Source organism: Haemaphysalis longicornis, unplaced genomic scaffold (genome assembly GCF_048455015.1).
Source record: "Haemaphysalis longicornis isolate Haplotype H1 unplaced genomic scaffold, Haemaphysalis longicornis Haplotype H1 scaffold_4, whole genome shotgun sequence".
Lineage (NCBI taxonomy): Eukaryota > Metazoa > Arthropoda > Arachnida > Ixodida > Ixodidae > Haemaphysalis > Haemaphysalis longicornis.
Window position 1 is genome coordinate 20,024,666 of NW_027526361.1, and position 14,116 is coordinate 20,038,781.

A 14,116-nucleotide genomic window follows, 5' to 3' on the forward strand; every position below is an offset into this window, starting at 1 on the left:
TTCGACATTAACTGTCAAAGGGTATGCATACATAGGCATCCGTGAAAACGCACGCACTGCGCATTTGCTGGAAGACACTTCCAACCCTTGCTATGCAGATAGGTGTTGGTCAAATCTGCAGCCTTTTGCAGGCAAACCACTACCCACGCTGATGGGGGAGGCTACGAAATGTTCCTCGTCGTCTAGGCGGGCTTGTCACTTGCACAGCTTCTCTGGCGGCGAAGTCTCCGTCCTGACACATGCACTCGGTGTCTTGGACGAGAACTACAGGCTCCTGTCTAGCCTGACGCATGCACTAGCCCTCAAATGACGTCAACGTCCCTCCCTTTCGGGAGCAGCTGCAAACCTAATCTTTACCAGAACACATTGAGAGGGGCGGGGGGGTTTCCATTGTTCACCGCACTTTATCATCTATCATGCGGTTTCGGTGCTTGTTTTGCTTGTAGTTTTTTTTTCTTTTTTTCTTCACACGAATGTTGAGCTCCATGTCGCACGCCTGATTAGCCGGACGCGTGCGCTCGGTGTCTTGGGCGAGAACTGCTAGGTCCTGCCTGGGTTTCTTGTTTGCGACACGAAATTTTCCGACCAACGAGAGGCTAACAACTTCGCCGTAAAGCGAAATTTGCTGTTATTCCGTACATCCACCACCTCTCGCATAACGTAAAAACGGCCGCGAACAAAGAGGGTATGTAAGTTTTCTTTTCAGCACCGAACAAACTTTCTGGTGTCTGTAAGCGCGAGTTACTGAAGTAAACAATAGGAAGCCTCCATGCGCCAAGAAAAGCGCCCGTAAATTTCTGAAACCTTTCTAGAAAGCCATCTATGGGTTTCCTCTTTTATGTAAGTGATCGTAAGGGTACACTTAAGGTGTAGGGATTGTTGGCATTCGCATATCTTGACCAAAATGTGATTATCAGCTACAAAGGGCGCACACACCCCGAAAACGCGCACATGGCTCGATAAAGCGCATCCTCTAATGCGTGCCCTTGTGCATCTTCGTCTTCCCGAAATTAGAAACAAGAAACACCCTGTAAATAGCACGCATAGTTTGTGCCAAGAAGCGGCTATCCCGAAGACGCCAAAGAGCGCACTGCCAAGGAGCTTCGACCTCTCGCGCCTATGTAAGGCGCACTGACCACAAGTGCACCACGTGAAAGAACTAGAGTAAAAGCTCGTTAATTCAAGCCGCTAGGGGACGCCGTCTAAGTTGGAATTAATGAAAGTTCGAAGTAACGAAAGTGAAAAATAACAACAGTACACAGCGATAGGAAAGCAGTAAGACACGTCAGTAATGTATTTATTGAAAAACTCTGTAATTGCCGCCCGACTTTTGCCCTACAAACCAACGGCGAGCCCTTTTTTATCTAGGTAGCTCTTATGGCAGATGGCCTCCCCTCCGCCTTTTTCAAAGCTATAGGTGGCATTCCATCTGACCCCAACATGGAGCGAACGGCCGCACTAGGACTGCGTCTACCTGCTCTTCGTAGTCACTGGCAACGATAAATCTTGCGTTTCTGACCTAAAAAAAGATGTCCTCGTCTGCCAGCGCACCACAAAGCACTGAACACGTGTTCCCACCGACGTAGTCTGCAAATAAGACGTCTTCGAAAGCGTCCGCCATGCGGGTATTAATTGGTTTCACTCAATTTTACCTTCTCTCTCCGCTTTTCACCACGTTCCGAAGGCGACGCACTGTCGTGTGTAAGCAGCGGATGCGTTTCTATGACCGTCAGCAAGGCATTTGCCGCCGGCGCGGAAGCGCGTAGTTCGAATTATCAGCGGCCCAACCCACTTACGTTCGAATTAACGGGCTTTTTTATTCATGGACTTTTAAGGGAGCTTGCCCGGACCAAATCGTGCAGTTCGAAATATCCACAAACACGAATTACTGAAATTAGAATTAACGAGCTTCAACTGTATAGCAGCTTCGTTGTCCTGTTGACGTATATGATGCTGCTGAGGGAAGACTGCCAGCGTAGTTCTGCTTTACAATCGGACTCCTTTTTCGTTAGTATTAAAGCACCCTGAGGGATCTCGTCGCTCCGCTTTATGGCTTCACTCTAAAGCTCGCTTGCTCTCTCGAAGGACATATCAAAGTTCGCCCGAATGTTGCCCAGGGGCGAGCAGCAACGCGATGCCGGACACAAAGTGGCTCGTCCTTTCATTCAAAATTCAGCAACGTTGTGGCACAGCTACATTGCGCCGGTCCTCCTTAACTTAGCTGAAATATTAACGGCGCACTAAGGCGCTTTGCGCCAGCGCTTTCATTGGTGTTTATGGAGGTTCTAGTTTAATAAACCTTAAAGGAGCACTGACACCAATTTCCGGCGTTAATATTATTGCACAGTTCGCTTCCTTCACTCAACATAATACCCTGGCTGAAATATGAGCGGCCTGCGACGCGAAGAACATAATTCAATTGGATCGCATTTATCGCGCCGACGGAGCAGCGCGCGGAGCGGCACTCAGCAAATGGACATCAGCGTGACATCACTCCAGGAGAGGAAAAAGAAGTGACGCGACAGCGCTCGCCAAAAACTCGTGACGTCACTTCACGCGCGCTGCCCCGCGAGCGGCGAGCGGGCGCAACACCCTCTCAAGCGGGCGCCGGTGACGTCCGCAAGCGGTGAGGTCAAACCGGGAGGCTGTCATATGCGCCGTTCGGGATGAAAGCGCGGGAATTTGAAACAAACGATTATCAGGCCGTTCAATGTAATTAACTATCACGCGCTGAAGTATTCGAAGTGGTGTTTCAGGTTCGCCAGACCATTAAGCATCGATAAAAGCAATAAAAGTGTAACATAAAATTTTCGTGTCAGTGCTCCTCTTAATCTTCGGCGAGGCATTCAAAAATATCCTAGCGTAGATTTGAGGCGGCTCAAGAGGAAAAGAAGGGCCAATGCGACGACGTGTTGGTGTAAATAGAAAAAGAGGCGCACACAAGCTAAATTTCAATTAAAATGTGTCTATACGAAAAATTGGTGCACAAACAGGATGCGAATAGAAAAGACATACTTTAGCGTTAACATGAGTGAACTGTGCCCATATGGTCGTAAAAGAACCGCGCGGCCTCCTTGTTGCTTATTTACTCGGTCGCGAGAGTTAAATCCGAACTATCAAAATATTAGTTGGTGCAATATGAGCTTGATTGACGTTTCTCCTAAAAAAACGGTGCCCCAATTTTCACCGTGAACGGTTTCTTATTCATGTCGACTTTGTAAACGACGCTCGGAATTTGCTATTCGGTCCCGTGAATGATGGCATCACATGGCCCTCCCAAAGAGCGACAAATCATTTCTCGTCGGAAATACACGTCTAACTGTTCAACTAATTCCAATCGCACACTTGGGGATATTCTTTGTCCTCATTCGTTATTCATTCATTCGCCCGCCTTACGATAGAAAAAAAAAAAAAGCCAACTCGACTACGAACCCTAAACGCTGAAACAAACTTCGAGTGGTTCCAAGATTTTGAACGCCGCCACTCGCTCTTCATTTGTGAATCATTTTTACTGGACATAAAAAAAAAACTTTTTTCGAACTTTCAACTATAAGGCCTACCACAATTTCTCGTGGTTAAGCCAAACTTTACAAATTGCGTCAGCAGGTGGTTAGCGACTGCATCGACGTAACAAGAGTTCTGGGACGCCATTCCAGAAGGCCCGAGATAGCTCGCTCCTGAGTTTCCAGCTGCTGCAGTTAACAAAGTGGAGATAGTAGAGCATCGGATAAACTTCGAGAGAAACCGGCGCAATCACGCGTAGTACGCCTGGCATTGTCAGCGCGCCCAGTTGATGCCGCTCACGTTGAAAACGCACGGCCTGTGCAGACATCATCGTGCGGCGCTGTCTAGAATCGAGTTGCAATGTGCACTACGTTGCGTAAAGTTGATAACCCCAATATTTCTTTCAAACCTCCGGCGTGGCCACAGCCTTCTTTCAAAGCTCCGCCCTCTAAAAGCGGGGCGAGGCGGCTCCGATTTTCTTGGTGTTCTGTTCTTCCGCTGAGTTAGGTTTGCTACGTGGTTTGAGGGTGGCTCCAGTGCAGCTCAGCGCAAGCCCAAACCAAGTAGTTCAAACCGAACAAGTTCACTGTAGCGAAGGGAACGCGCAATTCTCCCGAATCCGTCAAATGAGGCCGCCTTTGTTTACGTGCGGACGGCGGGTGAATTTTCAGAGACAGCTACCGTTCGTCGTAGTAAAACTCCAGATAACCAGTGACCGCTTCGTTACTTCCTTTCTTCCTATACCGTCATAGCAGGTCAGTGAGGAGGTTAACGTTAGTAGAGGCGACCGGAACATTCGACAGCCTACCCCTAGTAGGAAGAGGGTGTAGAATAGAAAGGTAAAGCCCCACTGCTTTTCTCTGACGGTTTAACGGCGAATGGTGCCCAGGGTATATGTACGGGCACGACCTTATACTGCGTTTTACGCTTGAAAGGCGGTGGCCAGTGACGTAGTGGGGTTGGGCTTTCCCGCCCTGAATATGACACACGTGCCTATTCTCCGCATAAATATGTAAACGTAATTTAAAACAAAATAATGATCAAATTTCGCCCTCAAATCTCTTATACAACCATGACATATACCATAGTCATGATTAAACACGTTGTGCATTCGGGCGAAGCTCACAAGATTTATGGGAAGACGCTTGAAAGAGCTGGAAGTCGCTACGCGTGACCGAAAATAAAGGATGAGAAGCTCTATGAAATCCCGAAGCATTTAAAAATAACCCTGACGCATCCAAGCGGAAACTAACCGTTTCTGCATGCAAAGTTTAGCCGAAATATCACCGCATCTTCTGCCAGTTTTACTCCGTTCGCCATGAATATTTTCCTACAGCGACAGTTAATGATCGGTGCCAGCTACCCCATACGAGTCGTGGTTCGCCAAAACTGCAGCAATAGCTTGCGCAAGCATTTCCTTTGAAGCAATCGCTGACGAAATTCGATGGTTGCTATCAGTGTGCTTGCAGTAAGGATGAGTTCGTGAACGTCTTAAACAAATATACGCAGCATTTCCGATTTCCTTTCATTCTCGCAAATGTTTCGCATTAGTCAAACTGCCCGTTAAATCATGAAACAATCAGTTTCAATACTAGCTTAGCATCAACCTCTCCCAACTGCGACTGGTTAACATTGCGCAAAGTGGACGTGTCTTCTGCTTCTTTCTGAGAACAACAAAACAAAGCTAAACTACAAGGAATAACAGGAATTCAAGAACAGGCGAAAGCGCACGAATACTCTGACCCTGGGACCTCGTCTTTTGTTCGCGTGTTTTTCTTTAAGCTTCCACAGCGGCGGCAGCAAACTATTCTTTGAAAAGGGGACTTCTTCCAAGAAAGTACTATTAATTCGCGGTTCCAAATGTCTGTGCCGGGAAATTGCTTCTCTGTGAGTAGGGACTGCGAGATTGCGCCATCTTGAGATTGTCAAGTTTGGTGAGCGGGAGACTCTGTCCGATAACGACTTCAGCCCTCCGCGACAGCATCCGTCGTTCTTGACTTCAATGACTTCAGCTGCGTTTGAGGGGAACCATGCGGCGTAGCAGCCACCTTTGTTGTGCACGTGATTCACCATCCCTCTCGGCAGAACGATGTCTACACCTCGCGTAACACGTATTAGGACGCAATAGGATGTATAGTAAGCCCCGGTTATAACGAATTCGCTTTATTCGAAGTTTCTCACGGCCGCGGCTATGGTGCCCAGAGAGCCATTCATCCACGCTTTGAACGAAGCACCGCTTACACCGAAATCAGTCTCCTGTCCCTAGGACATTGCTATAACGACTGTATGTGGCTTGCTATTTAAACCCTGAGCTGGCGGCATTAGTACTAGTGCCTACATGATGAAATATTTTCACCAAGACCAACTATGGCCGCTGCGGAAGAGAACCAACACCTATTAGAAGTTTGCAAGCGGATGCAAATGTATACAGACAAACCTAATTAGAGGAACGTTTACTTTCCTGACCCCTGATCTTTTCGATTGAAGCGTTGCCGGAGGAAAGAACTGGAGAGTCACAGAGGTCATCAGAACAGAGATTTGATTGTGTCCAGGCAGCGAAAACATCACAGACGAAGTGAAGAAATATCAAAAAGGAGCCTCTAGTTACCATGAGCGGGCAGCTGAGGATCACGGCCTCCTGAGCTGGCCAGAACTACGGAACTCGTTTTAAATAAATGTTTATTCAATCAATCAATCAATCAATCAATCAATCAATCAATCAATCAATCAATCAATCAATCAATCAATCAATCAATCAATCAATCAATCAATCAATCAATCAATCAATCAATCAATCAATCAATCAATCAATCAATCAATCTGTTAAGTTGTGTGAGGTATTATGAGGCTCCGCCACTCGAGCTTTCAGCGAGATCGTGTTCACAACTGACATGCACGAGCACTCTTTGCTTTGAGTGCCCCGCCGAAAAATGCTCGCGCTACAAAAAGACAAGCGAATAACGGGACGAGACGAGTGTAACCGCAAGGCAACAGTTGCCTTGAAATTCTGTAAGATAGGCACCTGGCTTTATGGTTAGACGCAAGTGTTTAGAAGGCTCACTTTTATTTGCAAGAACGTGCTTCGCTCTGCTGTGCACTGAGGGTGGATTCTCATTTTACGAGAGAGAGAGAGAGAGAGAGAGAGAGAAAGAAAGAAAGAGAGAGAGGGAGAGAGAGAGAGAGAGAGAGAGAGAGAGAGAGAGAGAGGAGAGAGAGAGAGAGAGAGAGAGAGAGAGAGAGAGAGAGAGAGAGAGAGAGAGAGAGAGAGAGAGAGAGAGAGACGAGATCTTACGAGGCTTTGCTAAGTCGAAGTGGGGAAATTCAGTACCGCCTAAGCCTAATAAGCTTAAGAAATTTAATGCGCACAAAGCTTGCAGTTCGAGCGCAGTACACTCAGAATTAATAACATTTGAAACAACGGATTAAGGCCAGCACGAAGACTTATAAATGCGAAGAAGCCCGAGCATAGCCCCCTTTTAGTGGAATTAGTCTCTGAGAGAACTTGGTAATAAATTAATGCTAAACTAGGGTAGACACCCGCATTATTTTTGTTATTTCCAGTTTCTTTCTGGGCCGTAAAGGCATATTAAATGTCACTGGTATTCCAGGCAACACTGTATTTCGGGTTTTCATGTCGATGCACGTTACTGGTGGGCAGAATTAGTCATTGGGGCTCCATATGGCCCGCTTGATATAACTGGAGTAGCTTCGGCGCGTAAAGTCAAATTATAACTACGAATTTGATTGTGAAAGCAGCATAGACAACTGGAAAAGAGAAGGGCGAAACACGCACAGATCGACGAAAAATCATGCACCCCTCCGTCTCACGACGACGATGGTTGAACGCGAAGCTTTCTCGTGATGGATTCTTTGTTTGGCCAATCCCACATTGCGAGTATGTGCTACTCTGGAGGCACGCACTGCTTTTCTCGAATACCCACAGGCATAGGCCTACCGTTTGGAACGCCGGCTGCATAATGCGAGGGGGACCCAGGATCGCTTCCGGCAACGGGAAGTGTTTTTGTTTTTTCTTCCACTTCACCCACGATCATTCATCATCGTCGTCAGCGAAAGTTGGCTTTCCTGCGGGGCGTGTTGGCATACAACGGCATCAGTGAGGACTTCATAGCTTCGCTTTAAAACGGTTAGCAACACGTAGCTCGTTGCACCACTCGGCTCAGCACATTCCCTTCGTACTAGACGCGGACAATATCAGAAGACACGAAGAAAACGGTTTAGTATTGCACACAATGAGCGGGTGCATAATTGTTTTAATCCGAGTCACATCACGCGAACTGTACTCAGTATTTTGTTTCGTCGAGACTAACAGCATTCAAGTTTGGACCGTAACTTCTTATTGGGGAATTGTCATGCAGTGCGTATAGCATTCATAGCTGAATCACCTTCGTCGCGCTTTCTAGTCGGGGTACTCTTACCTGCTGCGTTGCAGCGGTCTAGTGGAGAGAGGGACAGGGAGTGAACGACCGGTCCGCTATTTAGAAGGCGTAAAGATGGCGCCAGTGGTCGTGTGCAACGAAATACACGAAAAAAAAAGTTTAGGCATCTAAACGGCTACTGAGGCCGGCAAAGCGGCTCGTGAAAGGTCAGTGATAAGGGCTACTCACTCTCACTCTCTCACAACTACTCACTTATCTCACGAGCGATAAGGCAGTCCATCATCAACGCTATTACGAGAAGCACCAGCACTATTTTTTTTATCCCTGGCAGAAGTACCGGCACAACAAATGTCATTTGTGTCCCTGGTTTCAGGAAAAAGGCAAGCTGATCAGGAGGTCGCTGGGAGTTTGGTTAATGGAAAGATGTAAGAGTCACACGGAGACCCACCAGGATGTAAGATGGTGGTTTAACCGCGAACAAAGCCCAACGTGTAAAGGCTGATATTCCACATATTGCCCATGCGTCTTCCCCGCATCACCACTGTGTCGTTAATCGAGACGAACCTTGGTTACTCCGGACTTACCCAGTCCGATTACTGGTGGCGATTAGGCAAGCACTGTCTCTGAGGCAGGTAAGTGAGGTTAGTATAGGTTACTTGTCAGCCGCAGTTTGCCCTAACGCAGATGGAAGAAGTGGCAGCAGTAAAAAAAAATCCTCCGTCGCATGCCCCCGCGCGAGGGACACGAGTAAATGCAGAGCATTGGGGGTGGTCACGTGGCGTAGGTTGCGGTAGTTGGCGGTGGTAGTTGTAGTTGTTGTCGTAGGGGTTGGGTAGTTGGGTTGCGAGACGAGAGAGAGAGAGAGAGAGAGAGAGAGAGAGAGAGAGAGAGAGAGAGAGAGAGAGAGACGTAAGTACGTAACGTGTTATTTATTGCCATCGTTTGCACCACCCCCTCTCTGTGGGGCAGTCGGTTGGATCTTTATTATTATTCTTTTCTTTCTTTTCTTTTCTTTCTTATTATCCCTCTCGGGAGGGCAGTGCGCCATCGTCGAAGTTCATAAGCGATGGAAGCAACACCTTCAATCAGTACCGCGACGCGAGCCAACGTCAGCGTTGCAGTACCAGTTCAAGACATCGTGCCATCCTCTTCATCGACGGCGGCAGAAGACAAGGAGGCGAGACGGCGCGCTGCCGACGCCGAACGCAAGCGTCTGAAGCGCGCTGCCGACGCCGAACTTCGTGCACGAGAAGCCGCGGCCAAACGTCAACGTCGGGCTATACGTCGGGCCGCGGATCCTTCGCTCGGGCAACGAGTATATTCGTAGCGCGCGCAGTAGAGGGAGAGGAGGTAGCACCTGCTGCTGCAACGCCTCTTTCAGCGCCGGAGCACGCGCATGCGCGCCCGCACCTGTTGTTGAGAGCGAGGAGGAGCGGGGGAGGGGCGCACGTGCTGGCTGACTGCGGACGCCGACTTACGGACGCATAACATCGTGAGTTAAAGAAATGCTCTGCATTTAAAAAAATTCAAGGTTTGCAGCGATTGTAAGCGTAAATTCCTCTCAGTCCGGGAATAAAGTCAAACAGCACAACATGCAAGGAGAGTCTACCAGATTGCAGGCGCGCAAACAGCGGGAACGATCCTTCGTTCTGTTTTCAAGATGTGCACTGGAAAAGCTTCGTCGCCGCCGACCCTCTGGCCAGTATCCCAAACGGACTAGATAAGGCGCATAGTTCATGTGTTCCAAATTGGACACTGCCACACTGAAAACACGAAGGATTTTTTATTTGCCATTTATTCCTTTAAAAAACAGGAGAACAGGTTAGGGCAAGAGTGTGACTGAGATACAATAGCCAGGATCACATTAAAAGTGTTGAAAGGAGAACCTGAAACGGGATATAAGTCTTAGCCACCAAAGTTTAAAGCTCTTTTCTGAAAACTCAACCGTACTACCAAAATCTTGATGCGGGCACGTTGGTTCGACATAAGTAAAAAAGAGATAAAGGCGCAAAAATGCACAGACCGTAAAGTTAGGAAGCAAGTACGACAGACAAGGCACCCAGTCTGCGCGCTTGTTTCTTCTGTCATCTCCGCTTTTTTTAGCCTTTATCCCCTTTCAAAGTAACTCAATCGTAAACTTTAAACTGCACGTAACAGCGTTCTTTCTTTTAAGAAATTCTGGAAGTACTACCGGGCTAGTTTTGCTACCGTTATCTGAATATCGATCGCCGTGCCGCGGAAGGAAAGGATGATAACGCCACACTTCCCGGGAGCGAGGATAGGACGATAATGGATAAGGCCCCTCTGTCCCTCACATGAAAAGAAGACATTTTTTAGCCGTAGGTTTCTTTCTAAGTCGCACAGCCCCATCGCTCAGGAAGGGGAGGGGCGGTGCAAAAACTGCTTTTCCTCTTTTATTTTTTTGGCAATCACACATGACAGCGTTTCCTTCCTGAGCCCGACTAAAAAGCGGTCTGTGGCGCATCTTCGCAACACAGGGTTACGTAAACTTAGCTGTCAAGTGCAGTGCTGTATGTCCAGAAAAATCAATACAAGAAACGCCACCCCACTCTCGCGTATCTGTTCATCGGGCGGGGAGTGTCCGCGGAAGTGTGTCAAGAGACGGTCCGTTCATGTACGTTTTGCGCTTTTGTCACCCGTACAGGTGCCGGCAGCACGACGACGACACTGGCGCGATTCCAGACAGCGTCCCCGCTCCGCAGCTTCCTCTCGACGCTTCGCTTGGACAGCAGCGAGACGAAGCGGCGACACATTTTCAACGGAGTGCGCGTCATCGCTCCAGCGCGGCCCATCGCTCTACAAACGTGCTGCTTAATGGACGAGGCTTTCATCAGGACGGATGGACAGGCCGTGGGCTCACGTTTGCGGGTTTCAGGCCCATCTCTGTCGAAACATACGCCGGGGCTTTCGAGTGTTCGGTGCGAAGGAGCACTATAGCAGGAGCTGGTTTCTACCTGGCCCATATACATCTCATGTGCCTCAGTGGGAGAGCTCCAAGTGATGGTCAGGCGTAAGCAAATGGCATAATGTGCACTTGGGTGCAAGTACTTATTCATGGGCTTGGTCGCTCAAATGGTGCCAGATGTACGAGTCAGGAACGTGAACACAATGCGTAGACACGAATACAAACTGCTATGTATAAAATAGTAAATTGCTTGATTCATTTCTGATACGGTGTTTTGGACTGGCACCTCTGCGTGTAAGATTTCGAATGTAGTAAATATCTAGAGACGCGTGAGCAAAATGCAGACGTAGGAAGCGTCTTAAACAGTGCGCCAGATTTCACACCGCTGTAGAAGTCAGCAAGCTTTAGTACTCTTAAGTTACATACCATTAAATTACTGGGGGGAATAGAACTGAAGTCTGCTTACTTGCTTTCAATGCGAAAGCAGTACGACAACGGAAGTAGGTGAATCGGCCATGAGCTCCTAATGGCACCGGCCATCTTCCCGGCAGGTTCATCTCCCTGAGTGGGCATGAGAAAATTGTGGGTCGGTATGGTGACATCACAGCTAAATGGGAACTGGTAAATCGGCCGTGAGCTCCCGGCGTCAGCTGTTATTGCCGTATATATGCACATTTGTCATGTGAAAACATGAACTGTTGCGCATAGCACCACGCTTTGCCTACCTCCGAAGAAGATGACGCACATGGTGGCACAAAGCCGGGCTCGCTATGAGATGGCTGACATTCATTAAATTCATCCCGTCATCATTTCTCACTGTTCGTGTCGCTTGTGTAGCCGCCACATAATAATATATGAACAGAGAACCGCCCCCGACGAAGGCCGCGCTATTGAAAATATGTTTTGCCGCTTTGAAGAAAATATCAATCTAGCAAATTCCAGTGGATAAATCTCCTAGGCGGGTGGGTTACGGCAATCACGCGCCGTTTATATCAGGCTACTTCACGTACAGCATACTTTAGGCACGATAAGTCTACTCACTACACTCATTTATCTTAGTCTTCTGGGCCACCGATATATAAATCAGCCACTCAACGGAAAAGTGTTGTTTCTTTACTGTAGTCGCAGACGGTTCCGGCAGGTAACAACCCGAGCACAGGGAACGTCATTCCGGCAATGGGCCACCGGCTTTCGCGGCTCGACGCCAGGTCTTTTTGTACCTTCAATACGCACTAGTTTATGGTCCTTGCGAGCATTAGGTGCCATTTTCCGCCCGTAGTCGATTACTCTGTCCATTACTACGGCTGTTTGTTCTTTACATTTTTTTTTGTAGTTTGCTGCTGCCGCATGGTTCCAATGTCATGTTAGCACATATTTGTTCGCAAAAGCGAAGGAAGAACAAACGATACAAACTCCGCAAAAAAAAAAAAAGGCTCCATAGCAAGACAGCATAAATTACTGACGCGGTGTTGAGCTTCTGTGACCTTACAATTAATGGGGTGGCACCTTAACACTTGGGATCTGAATCGGTTCCAGTGCGATTTCAGCTTGTAAGTGACGGGTTCGCACTAACCGCTCGTACTTTACCCATAGAAACACCGGCAGTTCCTAACAACTGGCCATCAACGGACTCGCCATGCAGATCACGTAAGCGGCAATACACTGCGCTACAACTCGGTCCCGAGTACATTTGCCACACTCCATTCCGGAAGTGAGTGCCCTCTCATTGTCTCACCGGTACAGCCCACAAAGGTTGTCCTGATGACGGGGTAAGAGTTCTTGCCGCCACGCGGCTCCGCTATTTCTTTTTTTACGCAGGACGGGTGTGTCCCGGAGAGCGCATTAACCGAAGTGGCATCAACTGCGTAACGACATGCCTTTCGTAAATGACCTCGTATACAATATACATCGAGCACATCATTTTGCGGCTCGATAAGCTTTGTTTGAAAGGAAAGAGGACAGCGGCGTACGGAGGATATTGTTTCGGAAAGGGGCGAGGCCCGCCAAGAAGGAGAGAGAACATGAAAAGGATGCACAAAACAAATAAAAAAGTTGGCGCAGCTTGCGCTAGCGGTGCAAGGCTGGAGAAACAGCAGAGCAAACGGCCTTTCTCCCTTCGTCGGAGACCCGGCTGTTGCACTTCACATGGACTTCCGAACTTGAATCTGAAAGTTATCCGTGACGGGAGGACCGGGATCGCTTTGTACGCACCCTTGAATTCACATCTCTCCCAAACAGGAACGCGTTTGCACGCGCGGCCACCGGTTTCGCGAACCCGGCGTCTGTAGCGCAAACTCTGCGTATTGTTCTTCCCACTTTAGGCACCGACGTACGTGAACTGGCGACGGGAGCAGCACGCGAGAGATCACGCCACGAACACTGGGCAGAGGAGTGTTCCCGAACGTCGCGGGATCGCGGACGCCGGGAGCTCCTCACGAGGCGCACGCTCACGTGCGCTCGGTATTTTTCTTGGTATATTTTTTGGTAACGCCGGAACAAAAAGCCTAAACAGTTCTGCTGTTAAAATTACAACATAGAATAATCTAAAACTAAAGAAATTCAGAATACTGTACTTAACTTTACGATTCAGTAAATCATTCGTCTTTTTTTTAGTGTCATTCATAATAGCTGCTCGTTCTGTTGATACAAGACGTCAAATTCGCCTATGTTTAATTCTTGTATCACTTGCGACAGAGAAATGTGCATCAGTAGTTGGTATTTGATAGCAGGCAGAGATAGTGCCCTCTTTCTCACCCGCCTGTAATCGGTGAAGCAATAGTGGGCCCCGGGCCACCCCTTTCGGGCGCCACTGGAAGCGAACATAAACAATAAAACGTACCGCCGGAAGGCACACCAGGTCAAGAAAGGGCACACATTTTGGGAACCAACCCCGCTCTAGCGAAGAAAATGAAGGAAGCTCACACTAACGCGTAAGACTTGTGAGTCTGTACGCAACCTTCACGACCACCACGACAGTTTAAGTCCGCGATTGCAGCCGATTTCCTTCTTTTTCGCTGCCGCAATGACCCTTACTCCATCTTCGTTGCTAAAACGACGAAGATTCAAATCGAAGAAGCAGAACGAACGAACAGAAAGCGCACACTTAAACTAGGCGCCCGCAGGTGCAACGTGTACCCTTTACGTGTCGTGTGTCGAGCAGGTGGCGTGATTCCTCCTCTCTCTACAGTCGCAGTCGGGTGAATAAGCCGTTTGACTTTCAGGTACTAACTCGCGGCCGTAGCCGAGTGCATAAGACAACTGTCTCTAACACTGTTTATCTACGAGACAC

The 14,116-nt window shown here is 48.3% G+C and overlaps 1 protein-coding gene across 6 annotated transcripts in view; it reads right to left on the reverse strand.

Annotated features, from left to right (window-relative positions):
• The window catches only part of Dgk (diacyl glycerol kinase 1), a 603,682-nt gene that overhangs the window by 311,711 nt on the left and 277,855 nt on the right, over positions 1–14,116 (reverse strand). The window lies entirely within an intron of this gene.